Source organism: Rhinopithecus bieti, unplaced genomic scaffold (genome assembly GCF_001698545.2).
Source record: "Rhinopithecus bieti isolate Rb0 unplaced genomic scaffold, ASM169854v2 scaffold_69822, whole genome shotgun sequence".
NCBI classification, from domain to species: domain Eukaryota; kingdom Metazoa; phylum Chordata; class Mammalia; order Primates; family Cercopithecidae; genus Rhinopithecus; species Rhinopithecus bieti.
The window spans coordinates 944,879-963,916 of NW_016826966.1; the positions used below are offsets into that span (position 1 = coordinate 944,879).

Here is a 19,038-nt window from a genome sequence, read left to right on the forward strand (position 1 = left end):
CACAGAGATGAACTATTTATTTATAAAACATTTTTAAATCATAAAAGTTTGTGCTTTTTCAGAGGATATTTATATTTATTTAACACTTTTACATGGATAGGGTAGATGTTAATTAACTACTGTTTTCACCAAATATTCTGCCAAATCATAATATCCTTTACTTTTGAATATAAGGAAATAGTCTATCTATAAAGAAAGTAAATGTTTTGATAAAAGGTATTTTTTTGGGAAAATTTAGTATAAAAATTTTGACACTTTAATCACACGCTTGGGATCATTATATATTAAAATGCTTATCCTCATGTCACTTGAAACAAAAGTCAGTTTGAATTAGCCTAGTTAAGAAATGAAACTTGCCTGGGCACAATGGCTTCCATCTGCAATTCTAGCACTTTGGGGGGCCAAGGCAGGGCGATCACTTGAGACTAGAATTTGAGACTAGCCTGGGCAACATAACGAGACCCTGTCTCTGTGAAAAGTAAAAACAAATAGTTGGGTGTGGTAGCACCTACTGGTAGCTCCAGCTACTTGGGAGGCTGAGATGGGAGGGTTGCTTGAACCCAGGAGGCTGAGGCTGTGGTGAGCCATGATCATGCCACTGCATGCCAGCCTGGGTGACAGAGAGAAATCTTGTCTCACAAAAAAAAAAAAAGAAGAAGAAGAAGAAGAAAGAAAAATAAACGTAAATTAGGAGAGAAAATCTCATCATTTTGTCAGAGCAAAGGTAGTACCAAAACAATGGTAGGTTTCTCTAGAAATAGATTTTCTTCAGAAGCACAGAATACTTGTTTATTCTGTTTTCACACCATGCCCAATCCCTTTTATTTGTTGCATGGCTACTGCATTAATTAGCAGCTTTGTTTGTTTGTGAATATCTGCAGTAAATTGTAAAGCAATTTGGTCTTTTAAATTGTCCTTTCTAAGATCAATGTCCATACCCAAGGCAAATAATTCAAAATTTTAGATTCGTCTCCTATATAGAATTAATTGGTTCTTGTTGTCTTTTCCTTTCTATGCGTTCTATAGCAAAGTGGGAGCATGAAGATACCTAATAACTGTTCAGTAAATATTTGTTGATTGATAACAGAGGCTAGTTAGAAGAGTTTTAATGACTCATTAGTACTTTAAATTAAGAAATCATGACAACAATATTTATGATGGCTTAGCTATTTTTAGACTCTGCATTCATATACACCAATAATCTATTGGTGGCTTTGAGTTCATTGCTTTACCTAGATAATTAAATATAATATTCCAAATTGATTAGAGATAATAAACTCCTTCAGTAAATATTCAAAATTTATACTTACATATATCTTCCTGTATGCTCATCAAAATATTACATTGGTTCAGGAAAATCTTCAGTCCACTCCCCCATGACACATGCACATTTGAATATAACTAATTTTTTACCTAGTAAGCATCACTTCCCCTATAACCACCACAAACTGTTTATCACATAAAAGGAAGTGTTACAAGAGGTGTTTTTCTTTTGAAGGAACTGTTTGCCTCCTAACTGACCAGCAATTTTGCTTCATCAGCATTTCCAAGTCCTAGATGGGTTTCCCTTACCTGTTTATAATGCATAAAAACTGAACCGGAAAAAAACTTGTTTTTTTCCTCAGAAACCATCTAATACTTTTATTATATTGTTTGCACTTTCTTAAAAAGTGGACTTGTTCCGTCTTTTCCATAACCAAAAATCCAGCCAATGATGCTTTAATCACACTTTGCTACTTGCTGATGATTGAAGACGGGGTTATTTTATGAGTAAATATCACTGTGATGAGCCAAATAATGTTTGAAACTTTTTCTGAAGCTGGGCTTTAAATGGCTTTTGGCACTCTGCTGAGAATAGTGATTTAAGCTGCTGAATAATCATAGGCTTGCCCTATTTTCCCTGTGGTTAGTTTCTACAAGGACAGGCAACTGTGCATGGAAGAACAATTGGGCAGGTCCAGAGGGTAGTAGGGCCGAAAACCATGGACTCCTGATTAATTAGATGTAATATATTTCTCTTTTGTGCTTTATGATGGCGTTGAGAAAAATATGGTGCTTTGGAAATAACAATCTTGTGAAATAGGCAGACATTAAACAAGTACTTGTAAAAAAGATAATAGAGTTATAGAACAATGAGACAGCATTAAAAATGAAAGAATGAAATGTGAAGAGCAGAGTCTAGGTCCTAATCCTAAGAAACCTCAATGTTTAAAGTAACAGAAATCTACGTAGGAGACTGAGAAAGCCACAGTGGAATTTCAGGAAAACAAGGAAAATCATTTCATGAACAAAACAATAAAAGGAAGGTAGTGTTTTGAGAAGAAGTATGTGGGCAACTGAGCCAAATACTGTTGAAGGTCAGGGAAAATCAAGACTGGATCACCGTATCATCTCCTAAACTACTGCTTTTCTGCACCATGTGCTGCCATTGATTGAACTGTGATGTTTGGTGCTGGTGCCTTGATATCACTCTGTCTATCCCCCACAAGTTGCCAGTGTTGACAGCAATGCCAGTAGAGTGATATGTCATGAGTTCAGATTAAAACACATTGGGAGGACAAATAGCAGAGTCCCAAAGGGCATGCTGTGAGTTGTTCTGCTTTTGTTTGAGAACCTACTCTGCTGCTGAGTGAATGGGCATGGCTCTGCAGTTCAGTGATGAGATTAAAGACTCTTAATCTCTGGGTCGGAGGAGCTAGTGGACAAATGCTTTCAGCATGCCATTCTTCAGGCACACAATTCTGAAAGGTAGTCTCTTTTCTTTCAGAAGGTCCCACCGTGATGACCACGATACAGTGCTCCTATGTTGACCTTTTTTCCTTTTCTCTTTATTCATTGCAGCTTTCTGAAATCACCTCCCAAATCAGCTTTCTGCAATTGTGCAAGTCTCCCCTTTCAGCAGAGCTCTTAAAATTAGTATTGATTGGTAGTTGAAAGGAGATTTAGAGTTTCAAGAGTTTTGTTCATTTATTTGATTGTTTTAAGACGGAAGTATTATAAACATGTATAAAATCTAACCAGAAAGATCCAGGAGTAATGGAAGGAATGAATACAAATGAGATAAAGGGTATAATCAATAGAGTGAGTTATCTCAGAGGGAGATAGTGATGGGATTCACCACACTGTATGATTACCTTAGATGAGAAAAGGGATACACAAATACACATACTCTGAGAGGAAAAAAAAAGGGTGTGGATAAGTGTATTTTTTGCAGATTTTATGATGGGAAATACAAAGAGTTTCTTTCGGTGGCTTCTGTATTTTTCATGAAGTTCGTTTATTTATTCAGTGTATACTTACTGACTGCTCACTACAAGGCAGAGACTATGCTGAGCACTTGGTCTAGCAAACAAGATAGTAACCACTCTCCAGGGAAAACTCACAGTCCTCAAGGAAGTCAGTTGCTGTGTATAAAGTGAAGGCTGATTACATATTAAATTTACCAACATTGAGAGCAACAGGTCACTAGAACATAAAACAGGAAAAAGAATCTGGATAAATTCGGCAAAACTTTCAGGAGAAAGTGATGTGGAAGCTGAGATCTGAATAATTGGAAGATCTTGAGAGTTGAAGGATAAATGTGTACAGATCTCAAGGAGAGTGCAAAATATAAGACCAGAGGCCAGAGGATGCAGAGGCCAGAACACAAAGATGATCAACGTTCCTCAATTATTGAAAGTGAGGGACAGTGTCCTGCAAGTTTCAGAGAGAGGAAGATGCCTGATAGTGCAGAATTTAAATTGACATGATTAGGGCTTTGGATTTTATTCAAAAGGGACTAAGAAAGTACTGTTTATATGGGACAATGGCATAATCAGATCTGCAATTGTTAAAGATTATTCTCGTAGCATTTTTGGAAATTTAAAGAACAGATTAGAAAGTGCAAAGCAGAAGCATAGTAGTCAGGACAGTGTTTTTCTAGTCTGTTGTTAATGCTACCCTCATAAATAACAACAGTCGTTGCAACAAACCGCATGTAGCACATAGCACACTTGCAGCTAAAACAAAATTTTTATAAAAATGCTTAACAATTTATACAATATTCTCTCCTCTTTGCTATTCTTCTCTTGTATATTATTCCATTCTACTTTATTTTATTTTTGAAATGCTGATCCATGAAATTGATCTTGTGACACATCATGAGGATTAGGAGATGGTTTTGGTTGTGAGCATAAAAACTATCTTTGGTTTCAACAAGGCAGATGCAGACAGGTGGCCAAATTGAAGATTTATTTGTGACATAGAATCAACAGGACTTGGTGATAGGATAAATTTGAAGATGAGATGGAGACAACAGATATAACCTGCTGATTTTTTGATTAAGCAACTGGGTGGATGACTATATCATTTGGCAATATAAAGGACATCAGGGATGGAGCTTATTAGAAGGGGGCCAATGACATTATTTCAGTTTGCATATTGTGATGCAGTACCTAAATAGCATTTTAGTGTATATGTTGAGTAGACAGTTGGGTATTTGCAAATGAGGTTAGAGAATTATGTCAGGAATATAAATATGTGAATTTCCAACCTAATTATGATAATTAAAGTGATGGAGACAGATACTGTAATCTCGGCAGCAGTATAGGGTGAGAGAAGAGTCTGTGACTGGTCATTTAATTTTTGCCCATTTGAAGTTTAGACAAAAAAAAGGTTAAGCTGGCACATAAGACTAAAAAGTGCCTAACACCAAAGTATGAGAAAATCATAAGTGTGGTGTCATGGAAACTTAATGAAATCCATGTTTCAAGAAGAGACAGATCAAGTGATAGTACTGAAAAAGTGTTCGTGGGATTTAGTGACGCTGAAGTCATTCATGACCATACAAGGGTAGAACAAGTGAGAAGTCAGATTTAAGCAGGTCCAGAAGCTGGACGCAGATGATAAAATACAGACATGGTGTAGGACAATTCTCTGGAGAACTTTTTCTGTGAAGGAAGAGAGTGGAAAAAAAATAATGGAATAGAGAAATGTCCTTTATTGAAAAAAAAAATCCTTTTAGAGTTTTAAGAAGACAGAACCTGGACAGAAATCTGCTTATTGTTTCTTTGAGTTTTATTCAATAGATGTACAGCAAACAAAGTAGGAGATTCATTTTGGAAGTTTACATTACAGAAACTGTATAGATTATTCAAGAAAATTAGGAAAATGCAAAAAAGTAAATTTTAGGGAAATTCCACCCATACTCTTACTACTAAAAGATAATCATTAGTTACATTTCTTTAATGTTCTTCCAGCTTTTCCATGTATACGTTTTAATATAGCCATAATGATATTATTCATATGCATATGTAAAATATTTTATTCACTTACCATTATAACTATTTTTCTATGTAATTTCACAATATTTTTAAAAAATTGATTTAGAAAGCACAAGTGCAGTTTTGTGGTCTGGATGTTTTGCATAGTGGTGTGGTCTGGATGTTTTCCATAGTGGCAAAGTCTGTGCTTTAATGTAACCACCACCCTGATAGTGTACACTGTACCCACTAGGTAATTTCTTATTTCCTACTCTCCTCTAACCCTCCCACCTTCCCAAGTATTCCATGTCTATTCCACTCTCTCTGTCCATGTGCATGCTATTTAGCTCCCACTTATAAGTGAGAATTTAGTATTTGATTTTCTGTTTCTCAGTTATTTTCATTAAGATAATGGCCTCTAGTTCCATCCATGTTCCTGCAAAAGACATAACTGTAGCATACTTTCAAATTTTTTATGGCTCAGTAGTATTCCATGGTGGCTATGAGATTCTTCTGTTTGGTTTAGTGAATTGTTAAAGCTTTTTACTATATTTTTTAATTCCCTCAATGAACTTTTTATTTCCAGAAGTTGTCTTTTAAAAAATATCTATCACTTTGGCAAATTTTTGACCATTTTCCTGAACTAATTTTCTGATATCTTCGTATTTTTTATTAGCTTACTCTTGAATCTTATTGAGCTTCTTTAAAATCAATATTTTGAATTATTTATCTGATATTTCAAATATTTGATTTTCATTAGGATTTTTTGCTAAAGAATTAGTGTGATCCTTCAGGGGTGTCATAACACTCTGTTTTTTTCATACTTCCAGAATTGTTTTCTCTGGTTCCTTCTCATAGGGAGAAATTATTTCTCCTTCTTATTTTTGAATTTTTTATTTGGATGGAACTTTTTTCTTCCCTTGAGGATGTGACTATAATGTATGTTACATAGGGTCACTTGGCTTTGGTTCTGAGTGCTTTCTGTGGTAAAGATTCTGTATGTAGAGTCTTGGTTGTAGATATTCTTAATGTGGTGAATTTCTCAAATGCTGGTTGTAGTAGCAATGTACTGGGGCATGTGAGCAGGCTTATGGCCTCCTGCAAGGTCAGAATGGTGGAGGTCTCCAGAAGCTTCTTATCTTGTTCCCATGCACTGTGTACTTGTGTCAGGAGATTTAGTATTGGGTTGTGTAGTTTAACCTCCAAGTCAGTAGGTGGTTCTTTCATGTAAGAACCAAGTGCAGTGGTAGTGGAAGGATTGATGCTCGTTCTTTGTTCACATGGAGAAGCTCTTGTTGGCTCAGGCAATGGGTTGGTCTGTGGAATGCTCAGTGGTCTGGGCTCCCCACTCAGCTCCACAGAAGGGGACGAAGCTAGTTGGAGCTGGACTGGGCAAGCTCACCCTTGGATCCCCCAGTGGCAAGCACAAGCACCAGCCCTGACAGAGGTGCTAGGGAAGCTTACGGTGAAATGTGCTGGGATATCCCCAGAGTATGGGAGTGGGGTTGCTCCAGCTCTATTGCCTGGACAGGCAGGAACATGACCCATTTCCCTGTCACACCCTTGTCCTGGTACTCAGGACACACAGTTCTGTCAGACACTCCTGTCCATATCTGGTCTGCAATGTTGCCAAGGGCCATAAAAGACACCTGCCTTGTAAACTTATTGTCAAAATGGCTGTGGTGCAGAAACTGCCCCCTCAGCCCCAGACACAAAAACCTCTAGGTCTCCACTACAGGAATGCTGGTGCTCTGTGTAAAGAGTGAACAGTTCCCCACCTTTCACATAACTCTGGGCCTAGTGTGAACACTGCCGGTGGGAATGCAGTCACCCCTAATTACCTCAGAAAGGCTGTCCCCCAGCATGCTTGTGCCAGCTTCCTATGGGAGTGGCCACAGCTGTGTTTGTAGCAGTGAGCAGAGGAAGAGTAGAAGTACTCCTCTCTATGCCTAGGCCTGAGCACGGAGGCTGCTTGGTCACTGGAATGGAACTACAGTCCTCCCTTGCAGAGCCAACCACAGCACCTGTATCTCTGCTGGAAGCAGGACCATCGTTACAGCTCACAAATGGGAAACACTTGGGCACTGAAAAGCACATGATCTGGTTTTCTTTGTCCCAAGAAGTGCTCCCTTCATGAGCTGCACTCTCCCTTCTTTTAGGAGCAACACTTCCTCCCCAGGGATAGACTCCCTACCTAGGAGATAGACCCCTGGAAATTCTGCAGCTCCCCTAGGTCCAGCCAGTCCTTTGCAGCTGACAGAATCTGAGCAGGCACTGGGGAGTGTCTGCAGGGGTTCCCGTGATATGGAGACACAGGGGCTGATATTCCCTGGGTAAGACACAGTTATCTGATAGCTTCACCACAAGTATGGTGCCGGGTCACCACTGCTCAAGTTAGAGGAAGGGTGAGTAACCTGTAGTGAGTTGGTAGTCTGATAATGCCCTCAAAAAGTCACCAATTTGCTGTCTATACCAGCCTATACCAGTGTTTGGGCTCACAAAGATAGAGGAGCTATCTGAGAGTTCAGATATCAGAGGTCTGCCACAGGGATGAGGGAAACCAAAACATTTCCACTGATCTTTCTGATGAAATACGAGTTGCTTGGGGTTCCCAGCTGATTTCTACCAGTCTTTTGCTTTTCTCTTTTTCTATGCCCCAGCTTCTTCCTGGGAGTTCTCCACTAGGTTCTAATACTTTCCCTTCAATAATCTATTTGAGTTACGATTATAAGCAAGTAATCTTGGTTCCTCTTATGATAACTGGTATCTGATGTCTCTAGTCAGCCTTCTTGAACTAGAACCTCATGTCATAATGTTTACAAAATAATTTTACTTTGTATAATATTTGGAATGAAAATATACTATAACATACTTAACCATTTTTTTCTTCTTTACATCTAGATTTTCTGCATACTGTTTTTAATATCATTTGAATGTCATTCTCATTCCTGAATATATCTAGATTCACATGCTCAAAATCTAAAATATTGATAAAGATAAACCTTGGAAAGTCTCTCTCCCTCTCAGATACCAGCCGTGACCTACATGCTATTTAAATTAGTCTCTAGTCTTCCAGCCCTCACCAGTGCACAAGTGAGTTGGCAACATCTCTTACCCTTATTCCTCCTCCTGTGGCATGATACAGGCTTTCCGACATCAGGGCCCTGGAAAGACTGCCTTCAGGAGTCACTAGTGTTGATCTCAACTCTATACTTTAATGCTCCTACTATTGTCCTTCTTACTATAGGTAACATTGCTAAAGGGTAACCTTGAGGAGACCTTGGTTTTAGCTGTTACATCAGCATCATGCCTGTTACCATGGGTATTCTAGTGGGTGTTGTTGCTGCTCTCATGTAAGTGCCCAATGGGTTCTTGCCTACTGTCCAGATAGAGTCAATTTATCATGGCAGGGGAATTGCAATGAAGTGTTTAATTTGCAGAGGTAGCTGAAAAGGAGACCAGAGTTTTATTTTCAATCAGATTAGTCTCCCAGAGAATGTGAGGGCTAGGATTTTTCCAAGGTATTTTGGGGGAAGGGGTTTGGGGGTTTAGGCAATGTGTGCTTGCTGCTGATTGATTGGAGGCATATCCATGTGGGAAATGGACCTCTTGCATGCTGAATCACTTCTCTGTGGGGCTACAGGAGGAATTGGTGGGTCCAGGTGGAGCCATTGGTGTTCCAACATGCAACAAAAACCTGAAAAGATATCTCAAAAGGATAATTTTACGTTCCACAATGGTGGTGTTATCTGCAGGAATAATTGGGGAAGTTGTGTATCTTGTGACCTCTTGTATATAATGGCTGGCAACTGTTCATGTCTACACCTTAGCAGAATTCAGGCTTCTCCATCCACCTAGCCTGGTGGTGTCTCATTAACTTTACAAACGTGGTTGAGTTTTGGGGAAGGGTTATTATCATTTAAACTACAAACTAAATGTCTCCCAAAGTTACCTTGGCCTAAGCCCAAGAATAATTAAAGGCAACTTGAAGGTCAAAGGAAAGATGGGGTTTAACCAGATCAGATCTCCTTCACTGCCATTATTTTGCCATTATTGTAATTTTTGCAAAGGTAGTTACACTAGCAAAGACTATGTCTTAAGTGACCATGGAATATCATCTAAAATGACACACTTTTGAGCCAAAGTCAATGCCATCAATATTTATACTAAGGGAGACCACCCCTCATATTGTCTTATGCCCAATTTCTGCCTCCAAAGAAAGAAGAAGTAAAAACTAAAAGGCAGAAATGAAATCCACAGACAGACAGTCAGGTGCCACGCCCTGGGCCTACTAGTTAAAGATCAACCCCTGACCTAACCGGTTATGTTATCTATAGATTCCAGACATTGTATGGAAAAGCACTGTGAAAATCCCTCTCCTGTTCTGTTCCATTCTAGTTACCAGTGCTTGCAGCTCCCAGTCACATACCGACTGCTTGCCCAATCGATCACGACCCTCTCACGCAGACCCCCTTAGATTTGTAAGCCCTTAAGAGGGACAGGAATTGATCACTGGGGAGCTCGGTTTTGAGACTTGAGTCTTGCCAATGCTCCTAGTCAAATAAAGCCCTTCCTTCTTTAACTCGGTGTCTGAAGGGTTTTGTCTGTGGCTGGTCCTGTTACAATACTGGGCAAACAGGTATAAACTGAGCAAGCTGACACCTATGGTCACCTTAGTTGTAGCAGGAACTTTCTGTGCACCAACATTAGATTTAATTTCCTTGATTTCTTACAGCCTGCTTTCTTTTTTTTTTTTTTTTTTTTTGAGACAGAGTCTCACTCTGTTACCCAGGCTGAAGTGCAGTGGCCAGATCTCAGCTCACTGCAAGCTCCACCTCCCGGATTTACACCATTCTTCTGCCTCAGCCTATTGAGTAGCTGGGATTACAGGCACCTGCCACCTCACCTGGCTAGTTTTTTGCATTTTTCAGTAGAGACGGGGTTTCACTGTGTTAGCCAGGATGGACTCGATCTCCTGACCTCGTGATCCACCGGTCTCGGCCTCCCAAAGTGCTGGGATTACAGGCTTGAGCCACCTGCGCCCAGCCACAGCCTGCTTTCTTAAAGACTTCAGAAGAAGTTCATCTGAGTGAATGGGAGAAAATAGGATACTATCAAGGCTAAATTCATCCAAGTCATATTTTTATCCTCACAAAACCGGAACACCTATTGTACAACCTGAGTGGTTGGGAATTAGTGTTTGTTTTCACTCTTGCCTATAGTTCTGTGGTGTTTGGGGTTGTCAATTGTTCTAAATTCCCTTTCTCTTGTCTACTAAGAAATTCATTAAATTTGTGAAGGTGAAACAGTAGGCTGCAAAGAATAGCCCAAGGAGCGGCTTCCAAGAGCCCAAGACTGAAGCTTCTTTCATGTTCTGTCAAAGAAATCCTGCACTTAAGGGAAGGTGTGGTGCCAGACCTTTCCTTTATAGCTTTAGCTGTATGTTGTAATTGTCTTTTTTATGGTTTAGTTTTATATTTCGGGATCATAGGAGGAATTTGATTTTGGAGAGCTTTTGATTTTATTAACATTTTATAATAAATGAAGAGTGTGAAAAGAAAATAAATCTTTGTGCCCCCAAATCACTAAGCTAAAGGAAAAAGTCAAGCTGGGAACTGCTTAGGGCAAACCTGCCTCCCATTCAGGCAATTCTCTGGCCTCAGCCTTCTGAGTAGCCAGAATTACTGGCACCCACCACCATGCCCAGCTAATTTTTTGTATTTTTAGTAGAGACAGGGTTTCACCATGTTGGCCAGGCTGTTCTTGAACTCCTGACCTCATGGTCTGCCCACCTTGGCCTCCCAGAGTGCTGGGATTACAGGTATGAGCCCCCGCGCCTGGCCTCCTGCCTCCCATTCTATTCAAAGTCATCCCTCTTCTCACTGAGATAAATGCATATCTGATTGCCATCTTTGGAAAAGCTAAACAGAAACTCAAAAGAATGCAACTATTTGTCTCTCACCTGGAAGCCCCCTCCCTGCTTCGAGTTGTCCTGCTTTTCTGGACAGAACCAATGTACATCTTACATATTTTGATTGATGTCTCAAATCTTCCTAAAAAGCATAAAACTAAGCTGTGCTCTGTTTGGCACATGTGCATCTTGGGCACATGGCATCAGGACCTCCTGAGGCTGTGTCATGGGCACGTGTCAGCAACCTTGGAAAAATAGACTTTTTTTTGGTTATTTATTTGTTTTTGTCTTACTTGGTTTCATTTTATTTATTTATTTTATACATTAAGTTCTAGGGTACGTGTGCACAACGTGCAGGTTTGTTAGATTTGTATACATGTGCCATGTTGGTGTGCTGCACCCATTAACTCGTCATTTACATTAGGTATATCTCCTAATGCTATCCCTCCCCCTTACCCCCCACCCCATGACAGGCCCAAGTGTGTGATGTTCCCCACCCTGTGTCCAAGTGTTCTCATTGTTCAGTTCCCACCTGTGAGTGAGAACATGCGGTATTTGGTTTTCTGTCCTTGCAATAGTTTGCTCAGAATGATCTAAATTAACTGAGAGCTGTCTCAGATATTCGAGGTTCACATTTGGTAACCATGAACGGATTCTGAGTGGAGATGTCCCTGACCTTTGACAAATCTCCTATCAATATTTGGTACTAGCCTGAGCTATCTTTACGGCTAACACCAATAGGACAATTTGCTGAGTCCTGGAAGCACCCCCTCCAGAGAATCCATGATCTCCTAAAATGTGATTACGATCTAAAGTTTATTTTGCTGTACAACTCCTTTTTTGGGGAGTTTTACTTGCTTCCAACACAAAGAAGGCAAGTTTTTCCTACTTCCATGACGTTGGAAGGCAAGTAACTCCTTTATGGAGTTTGAGCTGGCGTTCAACAGGGAAAATGAGCTTGAGTTTTTTCCTGCATCTAGGACGGTAGAGAGCAGTCTTCAGCCTGAGATCCAGTCTTAGGTAAGTAACTGAATTGGTGTTTGTCTTGCTAAAGTTAAGCTTAACAACCAGCTGGTCTTAATTTCTCCTTACCGTTAGAGCACTCCATAATTGTGGAAGTTGTGCAATTGTTTTGCTTAACTTTGGTTTGTTCCTGTTTTTGTTACTGTTTCAGTGTTTTTTCTATTGGGTTTGACCAACTCTATATCCAACTTGATCAGCTCTGAAGGAAAGCTTCCAATTATGGAGAAGGAGTCCTCTGAAGTGGCTAAATTCACACATAGACAAAAGAAAAGGTAGTGTGGTGGGGGGAGAAAACCAACAAAAGGGAAAAAAAGGAAAGATTTCTGATTTTGACTATTTAAGGGGTTTTATTTACATATCAAGGCCACCTGTTTTGTTGCCAGGCCAAACTGAAAGAGCAATGGCTGTCTTCCCATGCTGCTGTTCCACAGCTAAGGTTCTGCTTTCTTTTATTCACCGCAACAGTCTGGATTTGGTTCTTAAATCAAGCCTTTCCTGGTTTGATACTTGGTACTTCTGAAATAGCAGCAATTTATCCTAGCTGAAATATGGTAATGAGATTTAAAAAGCTTTAATTTAAAGGACCTCAATGGCTAAAAGTCAACTTCATTAAAAGCTAATATCCAAGATGTGCGTGTGTCTGCACGCGTGCACGTGCATGTGTGTTTGTATTTAAAAGGCTTTCATGGTTTTGTTGTTGTTGTTGTTGTTTTCCTAAGAATTGGTTAGAAACAATGACATTTTCTTAAAAGATTGATTGACTCTTAATAAATTATAAGAGATTTTAATTGTTTCAACCCAAAGTTTAACTTTTATTGCATCTCGCCATTTTCAGTTTTCTCTCCTTTTAAAAGGCACTAAATGGTTACTGTCTACTTCAACTCTGCTTCGAGTTGTCCCACCTTGCCGGATGGAACCAATGTACATCTTATATACATTGATTGATGTCTCATGTCTCCCTAAAAATGTGTAAAACCAAATTGTGCCCCAACCACCTTGGGCACATGTTGTCAGGACCTCCTGAGGCTGTGTCTCAGGCACAGGTCCTCAACCTTGGCCATATCAACTTTCTAAATTAACTGAGACCTATTTCAGATATTCGAGTTTACAAGGGTAACAAAAATTAACTCGATAAAATAAATTAAAGGCTACTTCTGCCAATATTTTGAGACCAGTATATTTTAACAAAATTTTTATTTAATGATTTCTGTCTTTCTTGTATAGTCATACAGAATTCACAAAAAGGACAGGACATAATGTTTGAAGGCTCTACCTGACCCGATTTAGACATCTGAAAATCATTGCTTGAAAGACATGGATCAACCAAATCCAAATATTTTAAGTATCTAAAAAGTTAAATTGGAAACTGAAAAGACATGCTTGTCTTATGCTTCACAAAGATGCCTAAGCATTGGATTTTTTAATGTGGAATTATTCTACATAGCTCTTCTGAGCTCTCAACATTAGGCAGCCTACCACGTCGAAATGGTATAATCAATCCATAGATGAACAGTCCTAAAGAAAACGAATGTTCCCAAATTCCATAAAGATTGATGATGTCTCTGAAAGGATGGCATATACTTTGTGACAGAGTAAGATTTCTTCTCTGTCTTGGGAGCCATTGACTGCAGTCATATTGCTATTCAAGTAGTGGTAGTTAATGATTTAATCTTTATTGATATAAGAAAAGATTCCATTTGTTTAATATGCAGGTTATTTGTGATGCTAAATGCAATGCAATTGATGTAATTTAAAAGTTTCAGAGATAATGTCATGATTAATTCATCTGTAAACAATCTGGCATCTTTCATTTTATTGAGGCAGGCAAAATTTTTAACTAGCTGAAATGTGAGTAAGAACATTTATGACAACAATTATCATTTAAAAATACAATGCGGTATGAAAGATGAATGTCCTACAGGGCATTGTGCATTTGCTGTAAGGTCTTAAGAGCTGTAATTCGGCATGATTCATTGTCTCTGTATGAAAGAAACACGAGGGCAGCATAAGTAGCGTTGTGTCTTTGGACTCAATAAGGTTTTAGAATTTCATGAAGGAGGTCACTGAGTATATTTCAAGGGTCAATTTCTTGAGAGTTTTGCTGCCGCTATGCAACTATTCATTCATTGAATCATGTATTCATCCATTTAATAAATATCATGGAGTGCCTTTTAAAAGACAAATGCTTTGGAAGAACTGGGGATATGTATATATAGATTGTTTCTGCCATCAAAGAACACCTAAAGTATTAAAGAGTATAGTTTAAGATTCAATTAATATCCCACAAAATACACAAAATGGATACCAAGGGAGCAATGAAAGAAGGCATTTAACCTAGGCTTGGGGACAGGCTGATCAGAAGCTGCTGGAGGAATTGACATGTGAAAACTGTATCTTATTAAAGGATGCAGATAAAGTCACTGAAAAGTTATTCCAGGCAGAGAAGATGACATACAAAAGCAAGAGGTTTAAAAATAAAGCCAAACAAAACAATATGTGTTATTTATGAGCCATACCACATATTTGGTGATGTTAGAGAGGAATGTGCAAGGCAAGAAATGTTGCAGAGCAAAATCGAGGGGTAGAAAGATTCTAGAATGTGGAGGGTCATGTGGACTCTATTATACAATTTAGAAATTTTTCTATAGATTATATAGACCCATGAAAGCACTATTAGTTTAGGTAGATGACTTTAGAGTTTTGAAAGGGATGAGACTAGAGGTGTAGAGAAACCATTTAGTGTTGTGATGATGTAATCTGGGGAAGAGATGATACAGGCATAATTACCACTGGGCTATGGCCGTAATTTGGGAGTGAATGAGAAAATTGAACCTAAATTCGCAGTTTCAAAAGCATAGAGATTAAAGGCAGAATAAATAGGGGCATTTCAACATATAGTGAAGTAAGGGTTTAAGTAGGGGGCACAGAAAGAAAAGCCCATAAAGATGACAAAAAAAAAAAAAATGATGAGAAAAACACTCCAACAATTAAGAGAGTGTTATAAAACCTCAGGAACAAGGAACTAACACTAATGATGTGGTAAAAAATAAGAAAGATAGCTTTAACTATTAGACTATCCATCAATAACTTCAGAAAAACAGTTTCGGTGGAATACCATCGGTAGAATACAAACTTCTGTGGGTAGTGTAACAGATAGAGTTGAGAGTTGAAGACATGGAAATGGAGTGTTAATAGTTGTGTCCCTGAGAGAACATAGCCTGAGATGTCCTGGATCCTCAACTTACCACTGGCCATGGGCAATGTTGCAGTGGGATATATACACAAAGGACAGAAAGTAGCCAAATGGTTACTCATTATTATTGGCTAAAACTTTTACCCCAAACTCCAATGTATTCCTCTACTGAAATCAACCGAATTGATGATGCAACTCCTCAAATGCAGACCTACCTGTAAAAAGAGTTGGGTCAGTGAATTGCGGTGAGAAAGTGGGTATTGACTTCAGGGGTGTCACCTGTGATGAAAGAATAAGTATGGAATAAAGTCATATATCAACACATAAAGTCTGAGCATGGAATAAAGTCATATACCAACAGATTAAGACCAAGCAGGTGGGCTTTCTTTTTGTGGAAGGTGAGTTAGGGATGTTTGTTTTTCAAATGTAGTATTTTCTAAGCTATTTACAAATGTTAACTATTTAAGCTTTTTTTTTTATTTGATGAGGTACAAATTATTGCTGTAGATGAGTAAATAGAAACACAGAAAGAGTAAGCAAATTGCCCAAAGTCACTCACACATTTTTGAGTAGAAGTGTCAGGATTTGAACTCAGGCCGTCTGGCTTCAGAGTCTCTGCTCTTCCATGCTCTAAATACACTATATTGTATAGGTTGGGTTTATATATATATATTTATAATTATTTATTTATTTATATTTTCTAATAAGGACATAGAGTAGTGAATTAAAGTTATCACTTGGAATCTCCGAAATCCCGTTTTGCTTAATAATAATTAAAGAATTCCTTTAATTAAGAACTTTAGGCCAGGTACAGTGTTTTATTCCTGTAATCCCAGTACTTTGGGAGGCCTAGGTGGGAGGATCACTTGAGGTCAGGAGTTCAAGACCAGACTTGCTAACATGGTGAAACCTTGTCTCTACTAAAAATGTAAAAATTAGCTGGGTGTAGTGGTGCATGCCTGTAATCCCAGCTACTCTACTCAGGAGGCTGAGGCAGGAGAATTGCTTGAACCCAGGAGGCAGAGGTTGCAGTGAGCCGAGCTCGTGCCACTGCACTCCAGCCTGGGCGACAGAGCGAGACTCTGTCTCAAAAAAAATAAAAAATAAAATAAAAGAACTTTAGACACACAATCACAGTTTAATTATAAAAAACTAAACTCACGTCATATAATGAGTTCCTATATCAAGTTACCTATAATGTCAAGAATAACACACAGGTGCACTATACTATTTATTCATTAGTATACCTAGCGCTGAGTTTATAAAATAGATTACCTTCAAGAATAAGGAATCCAGGACTGGAAGAGAATGCAAACATTTTAGAATGAGCATTTAGAAAAATGAGACTGTGTGATGAGGATTTAACTAGAGAGTAGTAAAAGGCATGTTAATCAGCTATGAAGTCTGACTGAGTCTGACTTGCATACATTGGCAGTGGACCAAGTGACCTGGCTTTATAACTCGACTTTCACTAGCAACAGTCAATAGAGCAGGAAGATGTGTGCATATGTATCCGTGTGTCTGTGTGTCAAGGGTTGAGGAAGCAAATGATCCTTTCTACAATCAGGGTTGCTGAAGGGAAAGGCAGTAAGGCAGATGGATAAGGGAGCAATTGGAATTTTAGGAATATATATTTACATAGTTTTGTACAGTTCAGTAATAATCCAGATAAATTGCTTAGGCCAGATGGTTGGTTTATCCAGCCATGCAGTGTGCCTTTTGTATGCAAATGAAATGTCTACATATCAAGAGAGCCTTGGGCAGAATCCAAAATGAAGCAGCCAATTTTCCCTAAAAGGTGATAAATTTAGGACCTGGAGAGGAGAATACCGGAGGCTGACAATATTGTTTCCTAATACGTCCTAGTGATTTAATTTTAATAAATTGACGTGAACTCACTGGTCATCTAATTGTTCTCTAATAGATGTGTTGTAGAGAGTTTTTTTTTTTTTTTTTTTTTTTTTTTTCAAGAAGAGGACGGCACAGAGGAGGCTAATAAAACTAACATTTTCTGCAAATTTTGGTTTATTCAAACCATTTCAATTTCAATTTCTCAAAAACTCATCATTGGAAGAAAATTAGCAAGCCCCTAAATGATCATGAAATTGCAAATTCTCACAATAGCCTCAAAGAAATGCCTATCAGATCAAAGTTGGGGAAGAAAGCATAGTTGAGTAGAATGAGATAGAGTCCTGAAGATCATGATTAACACAATGACGGCTATTTCACCTGAAATCTCTGCCACCCTCAATAAATGTGTGCTTTATCAAGTAATTCTTTCTCCTTTGACTAGAGTGGGATAGGGAAAAGGTGGCTCTCAAGTTGGCCACTGCCTAGCTTCAAAAGAAGAGCTGGCAATTCAAATATTTTCTTGATACTTTAGGATTGGGAAGTCATGTTGCTGAGTTTCTATGATTAGACACTAAAGGAAAGTTTGAAAGAGAGACAAAGTATAAAATGGCATAAATTATGGGTAAACAAAAAATTCCTTCTGGAAGAGAGAAGAGGATAGGGTAGAAATTCCATGAGTGACAGATCAAGCAGCCCCTGAAGTTGTTTTAGAAAAAGACATTAGTGATCTTGGTGAATTGGGTTATCTGATCATTTTGGTAGACTCTTCTGTTCCCTCCCTTCTGAACCCTTGCCACAAAAACTAAACACATGACCCAAACCTCACCAAGTATATTACTTCATTTGCCTGGCAACAATGATTGGTCCAAGGCATAAGCATGTGACCCACGCAGGGCCAATCAGATTTTTTTCCCTGGGGTTGCTATTTGGTCGTTGATAGGAGGAAATACTTTTACCCCTGACGATTGCTAGACTGAGATGCTGGTAGTAATAGTAATCTTTCCTAGTCACTGGAAGTAGCCTGTGTGCAGTAGGAGAGAAAGAGATCTGTCCCGCTGAAAGAGAAACAAAAGCCAAAATAAGAAACAAATGGAGAGCGGGTCTTCATTCCCATCTAAGAAGGTTTGGCTGTGTAGCCTCAATTCTGTAAGCTGCACTTGAAATCAGGTATTCTGACTTGGTTACTGACATCTTTCAGGTGCCAGTTTTAAGTCCTATACTCACATAAACAAAATTAGCCACCTAAAAATACTGTCACTCCCCACCTCCCCAGTCACCCAAGAGTGTGTTCTTTGTAAAAAGAGCATCACTAAGTAAAATGGGAGCTTAAGAAATCAAGTAATAGAAGGCTGTGGTCAGGAAGAAGAATTTCTGAATTGAAGAGCTTGATCATGCAGCAATTCTGAGAGATGGCGAGATCTAACAGAAGCAATGACGTTGTTAGATATTATCAATGCATACTTTCTGGGGGTCATGAGAATGATATATCAGAGACACGGGTAGAAAATGTCTTGTTGTTTCATTTAGAAAATCATTCAGAAGGAAAGGAAATTAGATTTTAATAGGTCCTAGCAATGAGGATTTTTAGACAATGGTATCTGAAATCAGAAGGGAAAAGCTGTTGAACCACAATGGAGGAGTAAAATACCCGATGAAGCAGCGATACTGTAATGAAATCTACCAAACATATTGAGTGTCAGGTACAGGCAGAACATTAGGTTATTTCTGTTTTAAATTTTATAGCGCAAGTGAAAAGTTTTTTTTTTTTTTTTTTTTTTTTTTTTTTTTTTTTTTTTTTTTTTTTTTTTTTGGGGGACAAA

At 38.6% G+C, this 19,038-nt stretch overlaps 1 long non-coding RNA gene across 1 annotated transcript in view; it reads left to right on the forward strand.

Moving 5' to 3' along the window:
• Positions 1–19,038, forward strand: part of LOC108523177 (uncharacterized) — a 34,085-nt gene that overhangs the window by 14,267 nt on the left and 780 nt on the right. The window contains exon 2 of the long non-coding RNA XR_001883742.1: positions 12,326–12,446. This is a non-coding gene — a long non-coding RNA (uncharacterized LOC108523177). The remainder of the gene's footprint in view (positions 1–12,325; positions 12,447–19,038) is intronic.